The sequence below is a fragment of the Dromiciops gliroides genome, chromosome 2 (genome assembly GCF_019393635.1).
Source record: "Dromiciops gliroides isolate mDroGli1 chromosome 2, mDroGli1.pri, whole genome shotgun sequence".
Classification (NCBI taxonomy): Eukaryota; Metazoa; Chordata; class Mammalia; order Microbiotheria; family Microbiotheriidae; genus Dromiciops; species Dromiciops gliroides.
In genome coordinates, this window is record NC_057862.1 from 603,073,476 (window position 1) to 603,089,961 (window position 16,486).

The window sequence follows — 16,486 nt, forward strand, 5'->3', positions numbered from 1 at the left end:
CAAAATGGAAACAGCCACGTGCTTACGAGACATAGCCCGAGTGGATGCAAGGGAGTCCCAGAGGGAAGAGGGATGGGAAAGGTTCCTAGGAAAAAATGGGGTGTGAACTTTGAACTGTTTTGAAGGAAACCAGGAATGCTAAAATGTGTAGAAAGGGGTATGAGAAGGGAGAACCTGATTCCAGGCATGGGGAGGACCAATCAGGAGACGGAGTATGAGAAGGACTAAAGATAATGATCACCCTGCTGAAAGGGATTCCCCATAGAAGTGACCCTCCAAGCCCTGCTTTCAAGGGCTTTGTTTCCAAGGCCATAATAACTCATCTGAATGATGCTGAAATTCTCCACCAATTTCCCATGATATAAAATAGTGATTAAAGAGATGGAGATGTATCATGTCTTGTTTCAACTGGTTAGTAATGCTATTATGTTTGATGAGTATTATTAAAGGATCCCTGTGATTATAGGATACCTCTTATTATTGTTATTATTATTTAGCATTTATAATGTATTCCATATTTTCAAAGCACCAGGAGACCATTATCTCTTCAGGCTTCACAAACACTCCAAAGGGGCAGGAGGGTGACAAAGTCCTCTCATAAAAAGGGGAAACTGAGGACTGCAATTCATACAAAGTTAATTGACTTCTGACTTACCAGAAGTAATTTCTGCCTGGCTAATTACGGTAGACTCACAAGTGTCATAGAGTCTATGAGGATGATAACTGCACAAACTAACCTAGAAAACTAGTTATTTTCATCAGGTATTGCTGATATACAAGAAGACAAGTCAAAATCATCTTAAAACATGGTTGATATATATGCTCATGATGAAGAATCTTTGCACATAGGCTTTTATTTTATTTTTGCATGATAAACACACTTTTTGTGTGGTCACAAGTCTTAGAAGATCAAAGTCTCTGAAGAATTGGAGCTGAGGGTCACCCAAAGGGTAATGGAGAGGACTGGTGGAAGTGAGCAGGCTCTAACATGTTCATCACAAATGAGGGGGCTACAAAGCAAATGCTATGTTAAGGATGTCACCAAAACAAAATATGAGCCCCCGCCCCCAAATGATGGTTCGGTCATGGGAGCAAGGGATAACCCATGGAACTTCACTGGCATCCTCGTCATGTCAAGAGAAAGTGAGGAAGGAACCCAGATGTCATGTGGGCCCTCTGTGGTGACCTTATGGGAGAGCACAGAAAAAAATGAACACTAATTACAAACTAGTTACCCACAAGTGGGTTGTCGTCATCAACACCACACCCAAGAGATCACAGATCCATTTTTTAAAACCATTCATTCAAACACAATTAGAATGTTATATTCAGGAAGCTGCTTTGACTTTGGTGTATATCATTAAGAAATACTGGAGAGTAAATTAGTTTTTAAGAAAAATCACCTATTTATTGGACAAAGCAGACATTTTTTAAAAGGTCCTATAAAAGAAACCCGGTTGCTAGGTGGTGCAGAGGACTCCAGGATGGGTGGAGTCAGGAAGACCTGAGTTACACTCAGCTTCAGATGCTTACTAGTTGTGTGACAGCTGTCTGCCTCAGTTTCCTAGATGATAAAATGGAGAATAACAATAGCACCTGCTTCACTGGGCTCTAAAGGTGCTGGAACAGAGTGTGCAAATGTTGGTTTCCTCTCCCTCTTCCTTCCTCCTCTCTCTCCCTTTTTAAAAGCCCAATGCTCTTTGGGTTTTAAAGAAAATGAAGCTCAGTTCTCTGTGCTTACTTGTTGAATGGCTTAATTTGGGTGAGATTTTTGTTGTTGTTGTTCAGTCGTGTCCAGCTCTACATGACTCCATGGACAAACTTGAAATTTTCTTGGCAAAAATACTGAAGTGTTTTGCCATTTTATTCTCCAGTGTGTCCTGATTTTACAGATGAGGAACTGAGGCAAATGGGGGTCAACTGACTTGCTCAGGGTCACACAGCTAGGAAGTGTCTAAGACCAGATTTGAACTCTGATCTTCCTGCCTCTAGGACTAGTGTTCTATCTACTGTACCACCTAGTTGCCCCTACCCCCTACCTTTTTTGAATGAAATTCATCTCCCTTTAAAAGATGTTTTCCTTTCTTCAAATTCATCTATATACTTATTCAAGTTGAGCTCAGCTGATTTTCCCACTGGTCTCTCTACTCCCCTCTTCCCCCTCTACTCCTCTCTCCCCCTTTAACTAATTTGTTTGATGAGGAAGGCAGAGAGGAGGGAAAGGAAATACCACCAGAATAATGTCAGAGAAATCGGAAGTTCAACTCAAGCAAAGTAACATTTCTTTTCCCTGACAGGGCTGCAGTGGAAAAAGTTTTTGATTTGGAGTCAAAAGCTCTCTGGGTTAAAATCCTGGCAGTGCCTGGTGTGGCCTTGGGCAAGTCACTTAACCTCTATAGATCTATTTCTTCATTTAGAAAATAATGGGGTTGAATTAGATGGCCCCATGGGTTCCTTCTCGCTTTAAATCACCCCACTGCATGACTCTATAACTTTGGCCCGAATGTCCTACCATCAAAAACTAATTCAAGTTCTGGGGGAAAAACGGAAGTAGACCAAGTTTGTTTTTGGTGTTCTTATTTCCCCTTTTGGTTTTCCATTTCCTCTTTCTTGTTTCCAACAAGGGAATATGCTTTAACCCAAAGGGTCAGCTCTTTGGTAGTAGAATTTCAGAGAGTAAAATAGAAGGGTTTTTTTTTTTTTTTTTGTGAGGCAACTGGGGTTAAGTGACTTGCCCAGGGTCACACAGCTAATAATTATCAAGTGTCCGAGGCCGGATTTGAACTCAGGTCCTCCTGAATCCAGGGCCGGTGCTCTATACACTGTGCCACCTAGCTGCCCCAGAAAAGATATTTAAAAATTAAACTATAACCAATAAACATTTATCAAGTACTTACTATGTGAATGGTACTGTTAGATGCGAGAGGATTTCCCTCTCCCCTCACCTTCTGACATGGGTTAGGTTAGTTTTTCCCTAAAGAGCAACAAAGCTGTCTTAATTGAACTTCCTGGTAGCCTCTGATTATATTGGGTGACTTCCTGGTCATGTAAGGGCATAAAAAGACCCACTCACATGGAATGGAGTCCAGGCCCTTCAGACTTCAAGGCTCTCCTGAGGTTAGGAGACATTACATCTTGCCTACCCCCATGTTGCTGATGCTTTTCTATGTGTAGAATAGCTGGGCCAAGTCTGCTTTAGTTAAGTGTCAGAGTATCCTTGTTCATTATTTTCTTTACTCCATGACTGAGTATACTTCTTTTAGTTAACTAATGAATGACCTCTGAGTACCTCTTTAGTCCCAGCATCAACTTGAACTAAGAAGGTGTAGGCCTGAATTACGGCCACCTTTAGCACCTGGTCAAATTAATCTATTCGGCCAGTTTATATACTGAGTATTATGCTAGGCAGCTAGATGGTTCAGTAGATAGAACGCTGGGTCTGGAGTCGGGAATACCTGAGTTCAAATCAAGCCTGAGACACTTACTAGCTATGTAACTCTGGGCAAGTCTCTTAACCTCTGATTAATTTAATCCACTGGAAAAGGACGTGGCAAACCACTCCAGTAACTTTGCCAAGAAAACCCCATGCACAGTATAGTCCACAGGTCACAAAGAGTCAGATGAACAACATTAGCTAGGAACTCTGAGGGATATAGAACAAATCAATCCAATCAATCGATCAATCAACAAGCATTTATTAAGTGCTTATCCATATATGCCAGGCACTGTACTAGGTGCTGTGGTAAAAAGTGAAAGCTTTTAACAAGTTGGTTAGGATAACTGAGAGATGCCAGTTTTTGAAGGACCACCCTTTCGGGGAGGAGACCGTGATGAACTGCTCGTGCGTCTGCTAAGCACTCCATTTCTGGGGTGCGAGCTTAAAAGCAAGGAGAGAACAGAAGTTGCTCTCTTTTTCGCTCGCTCGCTGGCTCGCTCAGCACACAGACACTGACTCCGGTTCGATAGCGTGGTCCTTGGTGATCAGCCTGGTCCTCCATAACAGCACGTCCTTGACACGGTTCTCAGCCTCAGAGGTGGCCTTGGGTTTTTGGTGAGTTCTATACAGAATATAGACTAAGCTTAGATCTAAGACTATTTATTTGTATTTCTACTTTCCTATCTCTCTAATCAACATCACCTTGTTTTGTTGGCTAATTAATTCCCAAACAATAAAAGCTCTAACTAAAGCTCAGAGGCTTCTTTCACTTACTGGTCTGGGAGATATATAAGAGAAAGGTTAAAGGGGAGTTTAATGCTCTTGTATCCAATTTTAAATCTCACAGTGCCAAAGATGCAAAAACAAAAATGAAACAGTCCCTGTATTCAAGGAGATTATATTCTATTAGGGTCAATCAGTCAATAAATATTTATTAAATGTCTACTATGTGCCAGGCTCTGTTCTAAGTAAGCTCTGGGGATACAATAAGAGGCAAAATACTGTCCATGCCCTCAAGGAGCTCACAATCCAATGGGGGAGACAGCAAGCAAACAGATATGTGAAAACAGGACAAATAGGAAATCATTAAGAAAGAGAAGGCATTAGAATTAAGAGGGATTGGGAAAGGCTTTCTGTAGAACAGTGGTATCAGACTCAGAGATGAGGGCCACTAAACCCTACATGAGGGTCTCTGTGGGTTGCATAATGACTTAGAAAATCATATATTATGTTATCTACATTTTATGGTTATTTTTATTTATTTTGTTAAATATGTTCCCAACTATATTTTAATCTATTTCTGGCATACTGGGGAGTGTTGTGGGCCCCGCATGGCAGAAGGCTGCCTGTTGGACACCTCTGCTGTAGAAGATGGGATTTTATTTGGGACTTGAAAGCCAAGGAAAACAGGAGTCAAGGCTGAGGAGGAAGAACATTCTAGGCATCTGGAACATCCAGGAAGATGTCCAGAGATGAGAAATGGAGGGTCTTGTTTGAGGAATTAAGGAAGCCTACATCACTGGATCAAAGAGTACATGCTGGGGGCAGCTAGGTGGTGCAGTAGATAAAGCACTGGCCCTGGATTCAGGAGGACCTGCGTTCAAATCCAGCCCCAGACACTTGACACTTACTAGCTGTGTGACCCTGGGCAAGTCACTTAACTACCATGGCCTCACCAAAAAAAAAAAAAAAAGAGTACATGCTGGGTAGTACAGAGTAAGAAGACTGGAGAGGTAGGTGGGGGCTAGATTACAAAGGGCTTTGAATGCCAAACAGAGGATTTTGTATTTGATCTTGGAGGCAATAGGGAGCAACTGCAGTTTATTAAGTAGGGAGGTGACATGGTTGGATATGTAATAACATACACACATGCTAATAAATACAAAATATAGACAAAGTAAAATGCAAGATGGGAGGCATTGGCTTCTGTCCTAGGACCTCTTAACTTCTCCCTTTATACTACTTCACTTGGTGATCTCATTGGTTCCCATGGATTTAATTGCCATCTCTATATGGATGATTCTTAAATCTACCCATCGGGCCTTAACCTCACTGTTGACCTCCAGTTTCCCATCTCCAAATGCTTGGCCATCATGAGTTTTATATCCATTAGACATCTTAAATTCATTATGTCTAAAACTGAACTCATGTATCTTTCCCCCTAAGCCCTCCCCAGCTCTTATCCTCCCCATTATTGTAGAGGGCCACATCATCCTCCCAGTCCCTCAGACTCATACGCTAGGAGTCATCCTGGATTTCTCATGAGTGGGATGGGAAGTCCACCTACTGACCCCTGTAATAGAGACTCGAGGAGAAAGGAGGCCAAAGCACTGATTTTATTTCTTTCGAAAGAAAGGTGTACCACATTCACTGGGACAACCAAGAGGTGTGACACACCGAGATTAGGAAACCAAGCAGTTTTTATGCTCTTTATAGACATCTAATTTGAACAAAATGCAGTAATTGGGCTAATACTATATGTTCAGCAATAAATCTTTCTCCTGGGATGTTCAGCGATAAGACTCTCTCTCCTGGGTTGTTCAGTGATAAGTCTCTCTCCTGGGTCAGAGTGCCCCATCCTCAGGTGTTCAGCCGTAGGTTATTTTGCAAAATTTCCTGTTTCAGCAACAATCTATCATATCTACATAATATTTCGGTGCAGACCCTATGAAGCAATTTTTAAGTTGATATGCCTATATTTAGAAAGGGGGATAGTAGCTTCCCGTTATTGCCTCTCTCTAGAGAAAAAAGAGAGAGAGAGAGAAATAGGGGGCTCTAAGGGGCTTTAAGACTTTGAGATCAGATCACTAGGCCAAAGGGGGGGCATTTTCCATCTCAGTGGAGGGTCATATCCCTATGTCCCTCTCACTATCTCTCACTCATCATGTCTGATCTGTTTCCAAGACCTGATGACTTTTACCATTGCAATATCTCTGGATATTCTCCCTTCTCTTCTCTGACACAGCCACCCCTTGAGTGCAGGCCCTCATCACCTCATGCCTAGACTATTGCAACAGCTGCTCATGGGTCTGCCTGCCTCAAGTTTCTCCACTTTAAACTAATCCTCCATTCACTTGCCAAAGTGCTCATTCTTAATGTGTTATAACCCATTCAATAAACTCCAATAAACCGAGAAGGAGCAGTTTCCTTTGAGATAGGAGGAGAACTAGGAGAGAGTGGTGTCCTAAAAACTTGAGAGAAGAAAGTATTGATGAGAAAAGGGTGATCAAGAGTTTGTCAAAGGCTACAGAGAAGTCAAGAAGCATGAAATTGAGTAAAGGTCATTGGATCTGTCAATTGATTTGTTTTGTTTTGTTTTGGTTTTTTAGTGAAGTAACTGGGGTTAAGTGACTTGCCCAGGGTCACAGAGCTAGTAAGTGTCAAGTGTCTGAGGCCAGATTTGAACTCAGGTCCTCCTGAATCCAGGGCCAGTGCTCTATCCACCGTGCCATCTAGCTGCCCTGGATCTGTCAACTGAAAGACAATTTGTAGTGGGGCGGAGCAAAGATGGTGGAGGAAAGGCTATAACTTTTAGAACTCCCCAAGATCCATCCACATACCTTCAAAAAAATGCCATAAGATAATTCTTGGAGCAGCAGAACCCACAAAAGAACAGAGTGAGATCATTTTCCAGCCAAAGATAGCTTAAAAGGGTGACAGGGAAGGTCTGCACAGTGGGCTGAGAGAGGAGTGCAGTGCATAGCACAGATCCAGCCCCAGGCAGGCCATACCTCCAGAGCCTCAGAATCATCAGCATCAGCAGCTACTTCTGAAACTTGGCTCACAGACCAGTGAGGGGGTCCAGTGGTTGGCTGGGGGCGGGGGGGAATAGTAAGGGTATCTGCAGGAGCAGAAGCAGAGCACCGCTGTGTTGCTCAGGAACTGGACTTGAGTGGCAGCAGTCCAGTGGGGGAGGGACACAGGCACGTCATGCTTGGGACTACAGAGAATCAGATTTCTGCTTCCCGGTTAAAGAGCAAGCAGGTCCATGGTTACTTACAGGCCGGGAGGGTTGAGAATGAGCCTCTCCTTAAATCATACCACCTGGAACCTCCTGAAGCTTGGGACAGTGGTTCCTGGAAGCAGTACTCCACTTTAAGAAGGCCAAGAAATAGACAGGCAACATGAGCAGGCTGACAAAGCAGTGAACCATCGAAAGTTTTTTTGGTGACAAGGTAGATCAAAATATACCCTCAGAAGAAGATAACAAAGTCAAAGCTCCTACATCCAAAGCTTCCAAGAAAAATATGAATTGGTCTCAGGTCGTGGAAGTGCTCAAAAAGGACTTTGAAGATAAAGTAAGAGAGGTAGAGGGAAAAATGGAAAGAGAAATGAGAGTGATGCAGGTGGGTCATGAAAAAAAAGTCAACAGTTTGAAAAGCCAAAATGGACAAATGGAAAAGGAGGTGCAAAAGCTCTCTGAAGAAAGACAATCTGTAATTTTGAAAAGAGTACAGTTATTCCTTCCACATTGTGACTTTCCCCATCACACTTTCAACATATCATGGCTCAGCCTAAGAAATTAAATGGGAATTTGGGGGGAGTTTTGTGGAAGCTGCAGTGGACATGTGGAGACCAACAGATGACACAGAGAAAGTTTAGAAACTCAGAAATGCATAAAATGTATGTATAGTATTGTATAATATCAACAGTTTTTATCTTTTAATACCATAATAATTCAGACATCTTCTCTGGTACAAAGGGAGGGCCAAAAAAAATGTATGCAGGTTTTCTAGATCGCAAGGGTGCTCTGTCCCTAGCCTCTGCGATGTGGAACGGATAACAGTAGTTTTGGTGGAGTGATAAGGTTGGCAGTTGGATTGCAGGGGGTAAAATGAGTGAAAAGAAAGGAAGTGAAGGTGTCTATTGTAGATGGCTTTCTTAAGAAATTTAGCCACAAAGGGCAGAAGAGATATAGGATGATAGCAGGGAAGGAAGGCTCAAAAGAGGGGTTTTTTTGAGGCTGGGGGTGATATGGGCATATTTGTAGGCAGTCAGGAAGGAGCCACTAGACAGAGAGAGATTGAAGATAAGTGAGAGAGAGGGTGCAAGAGGTTAAAGGAGACAGGATTGAATGGAATTAATTGCTTGTGAAGGTAGAAGGGTTTGCCTTGGTAAGGAATAGGGTCACCTCTTTGAGTTGTACATGAATGAAGGAAGAGATAGTGGCATAAGACATCTGAGTGATATGAGATAAGGAAGAGGGGAGAAGAGAGAGTTCACAGTGAATGACCTCATTATTTTTCACAAAATAATGGCAAGTTTCTCAGCTAATGTAGGGAGCAGGGGGAGGCTTAAGGAGGGATTAAAAAGTTTTGAAAAAGCTGCCGTGGATAGTGGGATAGTGAGGTGATAAAGGATGACATACATCCTAATCCTCAATTAGTTTACAATCTAGGTGTGGAGACAAGACTCATATACTTGAAAATAATGCAAGACAATAATATGGGAGTGGTCACAAAGTAGTATATGATTAAGTGCTCTGTGCTTGATTCAGATAATAGGAATTTGGAGTAGTAAGAGATCATCCCTATGGGCTGGAGGGGTCGTGCATCAAGGTACATTGGAAGCTAATGAGTAGATTAGCTGGGATAGAATGTCTTAGAATGCCTCTTAATGCCTCAGTGGATCTGTGATTTTACCCATGTGAATTTCCATTGGTGCAGATCACAACCCATCTTCTTATCCTCTGCAATTCTTGTCCATATCCTTCCCTGAATAATAGAATTGTGGCTGATGACTCATGACTTGCTTGCTTTTCCCAGTAGACTCCATCATTCTGAGGCTACCCAGTACAAGGTTGTTTCATAGGCACCTGCATGTGTCACAACATGAAAGATTTTAAAGGTAAAGGTTAAAGGAATAGAGGCCTCTGGAAGTATTTCTCTCCATGTCTTCACTTGCTTCTCTGATGGGCAAAGAAATTTCTTGTTTTACCATCAGAGAAGCCAGCTGCCATGAAAGGCAGATTGAGTGTGTTTCTGTCCGGCTAAACTGAGGAGGAACATCATGAAGTACAGTCAGCCAAGGGATCCAGGTTCCTGGCAACATTCAAGTGATAAGCAAGCATTTCTGTGCCCAGTGGTACAGATTGTTGTATGAATGACCAACCCATCAACTCCCTGCACTCATGGAAATGAGGAAGTTTGCTTACACACCTGGACTTTCTGTTTTTCAACTTTGAAGTCTTAATCTGATTAAACTAAGGTATTCCTTGCACAGATGCTATTGATTGTTAGCTCAAAGACAAAGGAGAGAGTGGATAGTATGTGATCAGAAGTGGAGGTCTTACAAAAAAATCCAGACTAAAATCAGAATCTGGGCTAACTTAATGTAGGAAATAGAGCCAACCTGCCCTCCTTAAAGTCCCAGTTTAGAGGAACAGACAACTTACATATTTATAGCGCTTCTCTGATGTTCACACTTCCTAAGACAATACACTCAATATACTGGAAACCTTGCAATAGGTCTTTTTATATTTTAAAGGTAGCGATGGAGCACTGATTCTGTGATCTGTTATTCCTAGTTCATGCTGTATGATCGACCCATCTCTTTTTTTCATCATACATATTCTCTCTAGGTGGCCATTGCTTCCCCAGATGCCTAGCATAGTACCTTACACATAATAAGTGCTAAACAAATGTTAATTGAATTGAATTGAATGATCTGGTGGAGAAGCCCACAGTTTGATTATTTTCTATTTCTTCTGTCCACCTAATAGCTTGTTCAATGAGACCTCATCCTTAACTGGATAAACAGAAAGACTGCATTTAAATAGTTAGACAAAGTGACTATGGATTCTTTGGGACAGGCAAATGCTCAAGGATATATGTGTGTTTATCGAGGGACAGAGTAGGCTTAGTCTAAGGATAGAGGGCAAAACTTGGGTTCAAAAGCTATCTCTGACACATACAAGCTGTAACTATGGATGTGTCACAACCATTGCTGCTGCAAGGTGGAGGTTGTTTTTACATTGGGAGTTCCCTACAATGATGAAATATCAAACCTAAACCCCCCCATATGTATATGTGTGTATGTGTGTATATATGTATGTATACATGCACACATATACATGTATATAAATACATAATTCCATTGGGCTCGGTCCTTGACCATCTCCTCCCAGTTGCCGTTGTCTATTCCCAGAGCCCTCAAGTTTCACTTGCATACATCTCTGTAGCGAAGCTGGGGGCGTCCAGCAGGTCTTTGGCCTGGAGCTAACTCGCCATAGAGTAAGTCTTTAGGAATGGCCAAGGACCGCGCCCAATGGAGTTCAGTACTCAGGAACAGCTTACGTACAGCTGAGATGGGCCTCTAAGTTCTGGAGGAAGAAAAATGAATGAGACGCAGGAACCCATGGGCAACAGAGAGCGCAGTTTTCCGATGTCCTCGTTGCATCAGGAGCTGCGGCTCCTGTATTGGACTGCACAGCCACACTGTGGTCTGTGGCTCTTCAAGGCGTTGATCCATGGTCGTCTGCGACTGGCATAAGCCTACTGCTACTGCTAAATACATAATTACACAGGCACACAAATACACACATGCATATATACATGTGTATGCATACATGCATGTAGTGTATATACAATCATGTATGTACACATACACATACAATACATACATATACACAATCTATCTATCATCTATCTATCTATCTACCTACCTATTTATTGTCAGGAGGGTCAAGCTCATAACCAAAAAGAAGAGAATTTAGCAAAAGAAGAGAAAGTAATAAAATGTGAGTTTGATGTGCCCAGTCACCCAACCCCAATTCTCTCCTACAAAAAAACCTGCTCCTGGCCCCAAACACCTGTAATATATGTTTCCCCAACTCTTCCTTTCTTCCCCTTGTTGTTCAGTGCTATTTCCTTCTCCAGCTCATTTTACAGATGAGGAAATTCCAGCAAATAGAGTTAAGTGACTTGCCTGGGGTCAGACAGCTAGTAAGTGTCTGAGGGTGAATTTGAACTCAGGTTTTCCTGACTCCAGGCCCAGAGCTCTATCCACTTTTGCTACCTAGCTATTTTTTATTCTTCTATGCTTCCCTAAAACCTAAGGTGACAGATAGAAGAATGGAAAGCCATGTCAAAGGTTTTGAAGATAACCATTCCATTTCTTATGCCTCCTCTGTTTCTAAGTCATGACTAGGGACTGAATAATTAGGGAGTTTAAAAGGTCCATTTGAAAAAATTTAAAGGGAAAACACCCGGCAATTCAGCAGTACTTTGGATTTAAAGGGACAAGGTAGGGGAAATTTCTTACCCTACTGGAAGATCAGAAGAGTGAGGTTTAGCTTTCCTCTTCGTGGTCAGCCATCTGTTAAAGCTAAAATTCTAGCTAAACTGTCTAAAATATCTAGTGAGTGGTCGCCAATAAATTATAAGCTTTGGCAAGAATTAGACTTTTAAGCATTTATTAAGGAGAATAAGAATTTGGTAAAGAGAAAGAGAAAGGCCTACATTCAACTATCAAAGGGAGAGCGCATTTCTCGCTCCCTTCTCCACCAGCGTCCTCAGAAAGAGAGTGTGTCAGAGTGCCAGGCTCCCCCTTCTTCCTCCCGCCAGCAAACATCACTTCCTGACGCCAAAGAAAAGACGAGTGGTCTTGCCCTCAGAGATGTTCACCTCATGGCGCAGCTTTTCTACAGTAAGTCTCCAGCAGGTGGCGTCATTCCAATCATTACCATAACCATTCCATTTCTTATGCCTCCTCTGTTTCTAAGTCATGATTAGGGACTGAATTAACATGGAGGTAGAATACTGAAGAAAAGAATATGCAATTTCTTTTTTTGTGGATTTTTTTTTCTTGTTTAGTCATAGGAGAATAACTCTAAGAATGTATAATATGTAAATATATTCTATAATTTAGGAACATCCTTCTCTCCACAAGGGCACAGGAGTAGCTGTGGAGGTAGATCAATAAGGGGGCAAAATTATAAAGGGGCTGAATTATAAAGAATTTGTCACTGATATTCACAGCTCCCCTTTGTGTTATCTTTCCTTACCTTTTTATCTTCTACTCCAACCTTTACAATCCTTTCATTCCTAGAAAACAGACCAGATTCCATAGTCAAGGAGAGGCAGTTGGTAAATTTAAATCGTTCAAAGAAATTGATTAGAAAATGTAGGTGTTCCCCTTTCTCGGTACATCTACATTTTAAAAGAACTTGGAAAAAATAAGGCTTAATCCCAAATAAAGATTTTTTTAAAGGTAGAATTTCAGACACTCAATCAAGTAGATTGACCTGGGCAGATATTTTGGAGCATAGGGACCTTTCTATTGCTTCTCAAATATATACCAAGCATGCAGGGGCTGTTCATAAATGTTTAACAACTAGCTCTCAAGAATACATATATATGGGGCAGCTGGGTGGTGCAGTAGATGGAGCACCAGCCCTGGAGTCAGGAAGACCTGAGTTCAGGTCCGGCCTCAGACACTTGACACTTACTGGCTGTGTGACCTTGGGCAAGTCACTTAACCCTAATTGCCTCACAAAAAACCCCCAAAACCCAAAACAAAACAAAACAAAAAGAATATATATATATCCATACCACCCATGTGTTTATATATACTCAATGACACACTTTTAATTTTAATCATCATTAACCTTTTCTCCATCACTTTCTTAAGTCTAGACAATAAGCAAAATAATAAATCATGCCCTGATTTGTAGCATATCCCCATTTCTTTCTTTTGCAGGGCAATGAGGGTTAAGTGATTTGCCCAGGGTCACACAGCTAGTAAGTGTCAAGTGTCTGAGGCTGTATTTGAACTCAGGTCCTCCTGAATCCAGGGCCCGTGCTTTATTCATTGTGCCACCTAGCTGCCCCACATTTGCCCATTTCTGAGGTGTAACACTGAAAATTTCACAATCAGCTCCTCAAAAGCAGGACCTCCCTGCCTATAGGTGACTTTTATGGGCAGACAAATTAAAAAATAATTAAATAAATAAATGAATAACCAACTGGTAGCTATTCTCTGGTGATCAGCCTCAATGTTTTGTACTTCCAAGAGGATATCATCCATCCCTCCACCTCACCCCACCTTACTCCCTCAACACATACACTTTTGCCTGATTCCAAGCAAGTTTCTCTTCCTCAGTGTGGTACAAAATAAATGACTCATAAATAGGGAATAAAAAATGCCTGCTGCAGGGTCATTGTGGGGTTTGATTAATTATACCCATGAGGGTCCAGAGCACAAAAACATTCCATGAAAACAGAACAAGCAGATGCCCTTCAGGGACTGGTGTACATGCCACCCAGAGTAGGATATGGTGAAAGTCTATAACTGTGGTAGAAACAATACAGATTGAGGGTGTATAAATGACCATAAAATAATAAAGACTGAGAAATAAAACCAGTAAATTATCAGGTGTTTATTGAATGGCTGCCATGTGCTCAGTATAGTATTCTATTACTTGGAATCAAAAAGATCTGGCTTCAAATCCTGCCTCCAACACTATAGGGCCATAAACAAGCCATTTCATCTCTCTGAATCTCAGTTTTCTTATTTATAAAATGGGTACAATAGCTAGTGTTTACATAGATAGGGCTTTAAGGTTTGCAAAGGAAGGAAACAAGCAATTTTTAAGCTAGGTACTATGTTAAGCAGCTTTACAATATTACCTCATTTGATCCTCACAATAACCTTCCCAGATAGGTGCTATTATCCCCATTTTTCAACTGAGTTAAGAAAAGTTAAATGACTGGCCCAGGGTCATACAGCTATTAAGTTGTCTGAGTCCAGCCTCACTGTGCACAACTGACTCCTAACCCTTCTCCCCCCCACTCTACTTAGTGCACCAAAAAACAGGCTGTAGTAATTTTCTCAGAGGGTTGTTGTGAAGCCCAATTGAGATGATATATTTATAAAACTGCAAAATGCAATAGAATATCATACATTAATAACCAGTAGAATGTCAATTTCTTGAGATGCAAGTACTCGTCATTTTTTATGTTTCTCTGGAATCCTGTACAATGCTCGGATACATTGCAGGTGCCGTTTACAGAAATGAGTTGGATTGATGATGTTCCCTAGGATACAGAAAAGTCACATCCTGTATCATAATGAATTTTGGAATTGGAGTCCAGAACCCTGAGTTATAATCCTGGTGCCACCACAAATTCATTTGCAAAATGAGAGGTTCAGACAAAAACAAAAGTTCTTAACCTTTTTTACATACCCTCCCCCTAGTCTGGTAAACTGTCTGGTGAACCTCCTTAGAATAACGCTTTTAAAAAGAAAAAGAAAAAAAAAACAGGATTACAATAGGATGATAAAAGAAACCAAAGGTTAGTGAAACTGAAGATGAAAATTTTTTCCTTCATCCAACTTCGGCAATCCCCTGAAAGAGGACCTTTGAGGTCCCTTTCAGCTCTACAGCTATGATCTTCTTACTAGATCTTTTTATGACTTTAAACAAGCCACATAACGTTCCAAATTTCCTCATGTATAAAACAACCAAACAAGACAAAAGGAAACCGGTAGCTCTAACGTTCTCTCGTACTCTCCATGGATGCAAATAAGCATCCACTGGGTAATGGGGGAAGGCCATTAGTAAACAATACAGGCCAGCAAACAACCGCGTTAAAGTAGGGTTGCAGGACTATCAGAATATCAGAGGGGAACAAAGGGAATGTGAGAAACATTGGAAACTATGTGTAAATTTCAGAGGAAGCGGCAGGGATCTTCTTGTTCCACCGGCTCAGGCCCCAGGGCCAAGCTCCCAGGCCAGCGAGGACTAGGGTCTGGTCTCTGCTGGCTTGTGGCCACTAGGTGTCTCTGCCATGATGTGAAATCGCCGCAGCCAGGGGACACTGCGGGGGGGAGGAGGGGGAGAAGCCTCCAGCCCTCGGGGTGTGCAGCCCGCACGACCCTCCCAGCCCTTCAGCCGGGCGGTCCTGGAAACGTAATTAGAGCGGAGGATGCTCCTAAACCGCGGGTTCTAGGATCTGAAGGCTGAGGCCCAGCCCAGAGATCCTGGGAGGAAGGGAGGAAAGAGAGGGAGGGAGGGAGCGGGGACGTCAGGGCCCCAGCTAGACAAAGGAGCCCCCTCCCTCTTCTCCAGCCCCGCCAGCCACCACGTGGAAGGGAGTGCCTCCGCGCCGCCAGCGACCTTTCCATTTCCACCCCGGGCCGGCTCGGCTCGGGAAATGCCTCCCCCCTTTGTCCTGGCGCCCGGGCTCTCTTACACGGGCACGGCCGGAGGACAATGGGCGAAGGCTCCGGACCGAAGGCCCCGGGCTTCCTTTCCTCCCACGCCCCTTCCAGCGTGGGAGTCCGGCTCTGCACCAGGCCGGTGGGGACCTGAGCTGGTCCGCGCCCGGTTGCGCCCGCCTGAGCTTGGGGATCGGCGACCCGGGGCACTCTGCATCCCCGAGCCCCCCAGGGCCACTCAAACTTTCCGGGGCGCACCCGGCAGCACCCCTCCCACTCCCACCCTGCCCCATCCCCCCCATCGCCCCACTCTCCTGCCACTGCTTCCTCCCCTCCCCCATGCACACTCACCCCTCCTGTCCCCTGTCAGACCACCATCCCTGCCCTTGACACATCTCTGCAAAAAGGAAGCGAAATGAGAAAAAAGGGAAAGGAAGAGGGAAAGAATCGGAGAGGGAGGAGGGAAGGAAGGAAGGAAAGAAGAAGAAAGAGAGAAGAGAGGAAGAAGAGGGGCACGGGAAAAGAAGGAAAAGAAATCCTGTGGAACTCTTTCCTGTGTTAGTATGTCCACGATTTGATGTATTTTTTGTTTGTTTTTAAGTGTGCAGGGGGATGGGGAATACACTCTGAAAATATATTTTTTAATGACAAGAATATTGAAACAGCCCACTCACAAATCCCTATCAGCCAAAAGATGTTTTCTGAACCTCTTGAAAACTCACAGACCAACTGACATGGGTGAATATAAAGGTAACATGGTCCCTAGCATCAAGGAACTTATAACTTGGAAAGGCAGTGCAGAATAATGGCAAAAGCATTGTCTTTGTAATCAAAAGACCTCAAGTTCCTCATCTGTAAAAATAAGGACATTTGACTAGTTGAATTTGATCC

At 42.8% G+C, this 16,486-nt stretch overlaps 1 long non-coding RNA gene across 1 annotated transcript; it reads right to left on the minus strand.

Annotated features, from left to right (window-relative positions):
* Positions 1-12,018: 12,018 nt before the first annotated feature.
* Positions 12,019-16,100, minus strand: LOC122737945. Its single transcript, XR_006354617.1, has 4 exons — positions 15,947-16,100; positions 14,339-14,472; positions 12,441-12,480; positions 12,019-12,153 (listed from the first exon to the last, which is right to left on the minus strand). It is a non-coding gene; the product is annotated as an uncharacterized LOC122737945 (long non-coding RNA).
* Positions 16,101-16,486: the final 386 nt, after the last annotated feature.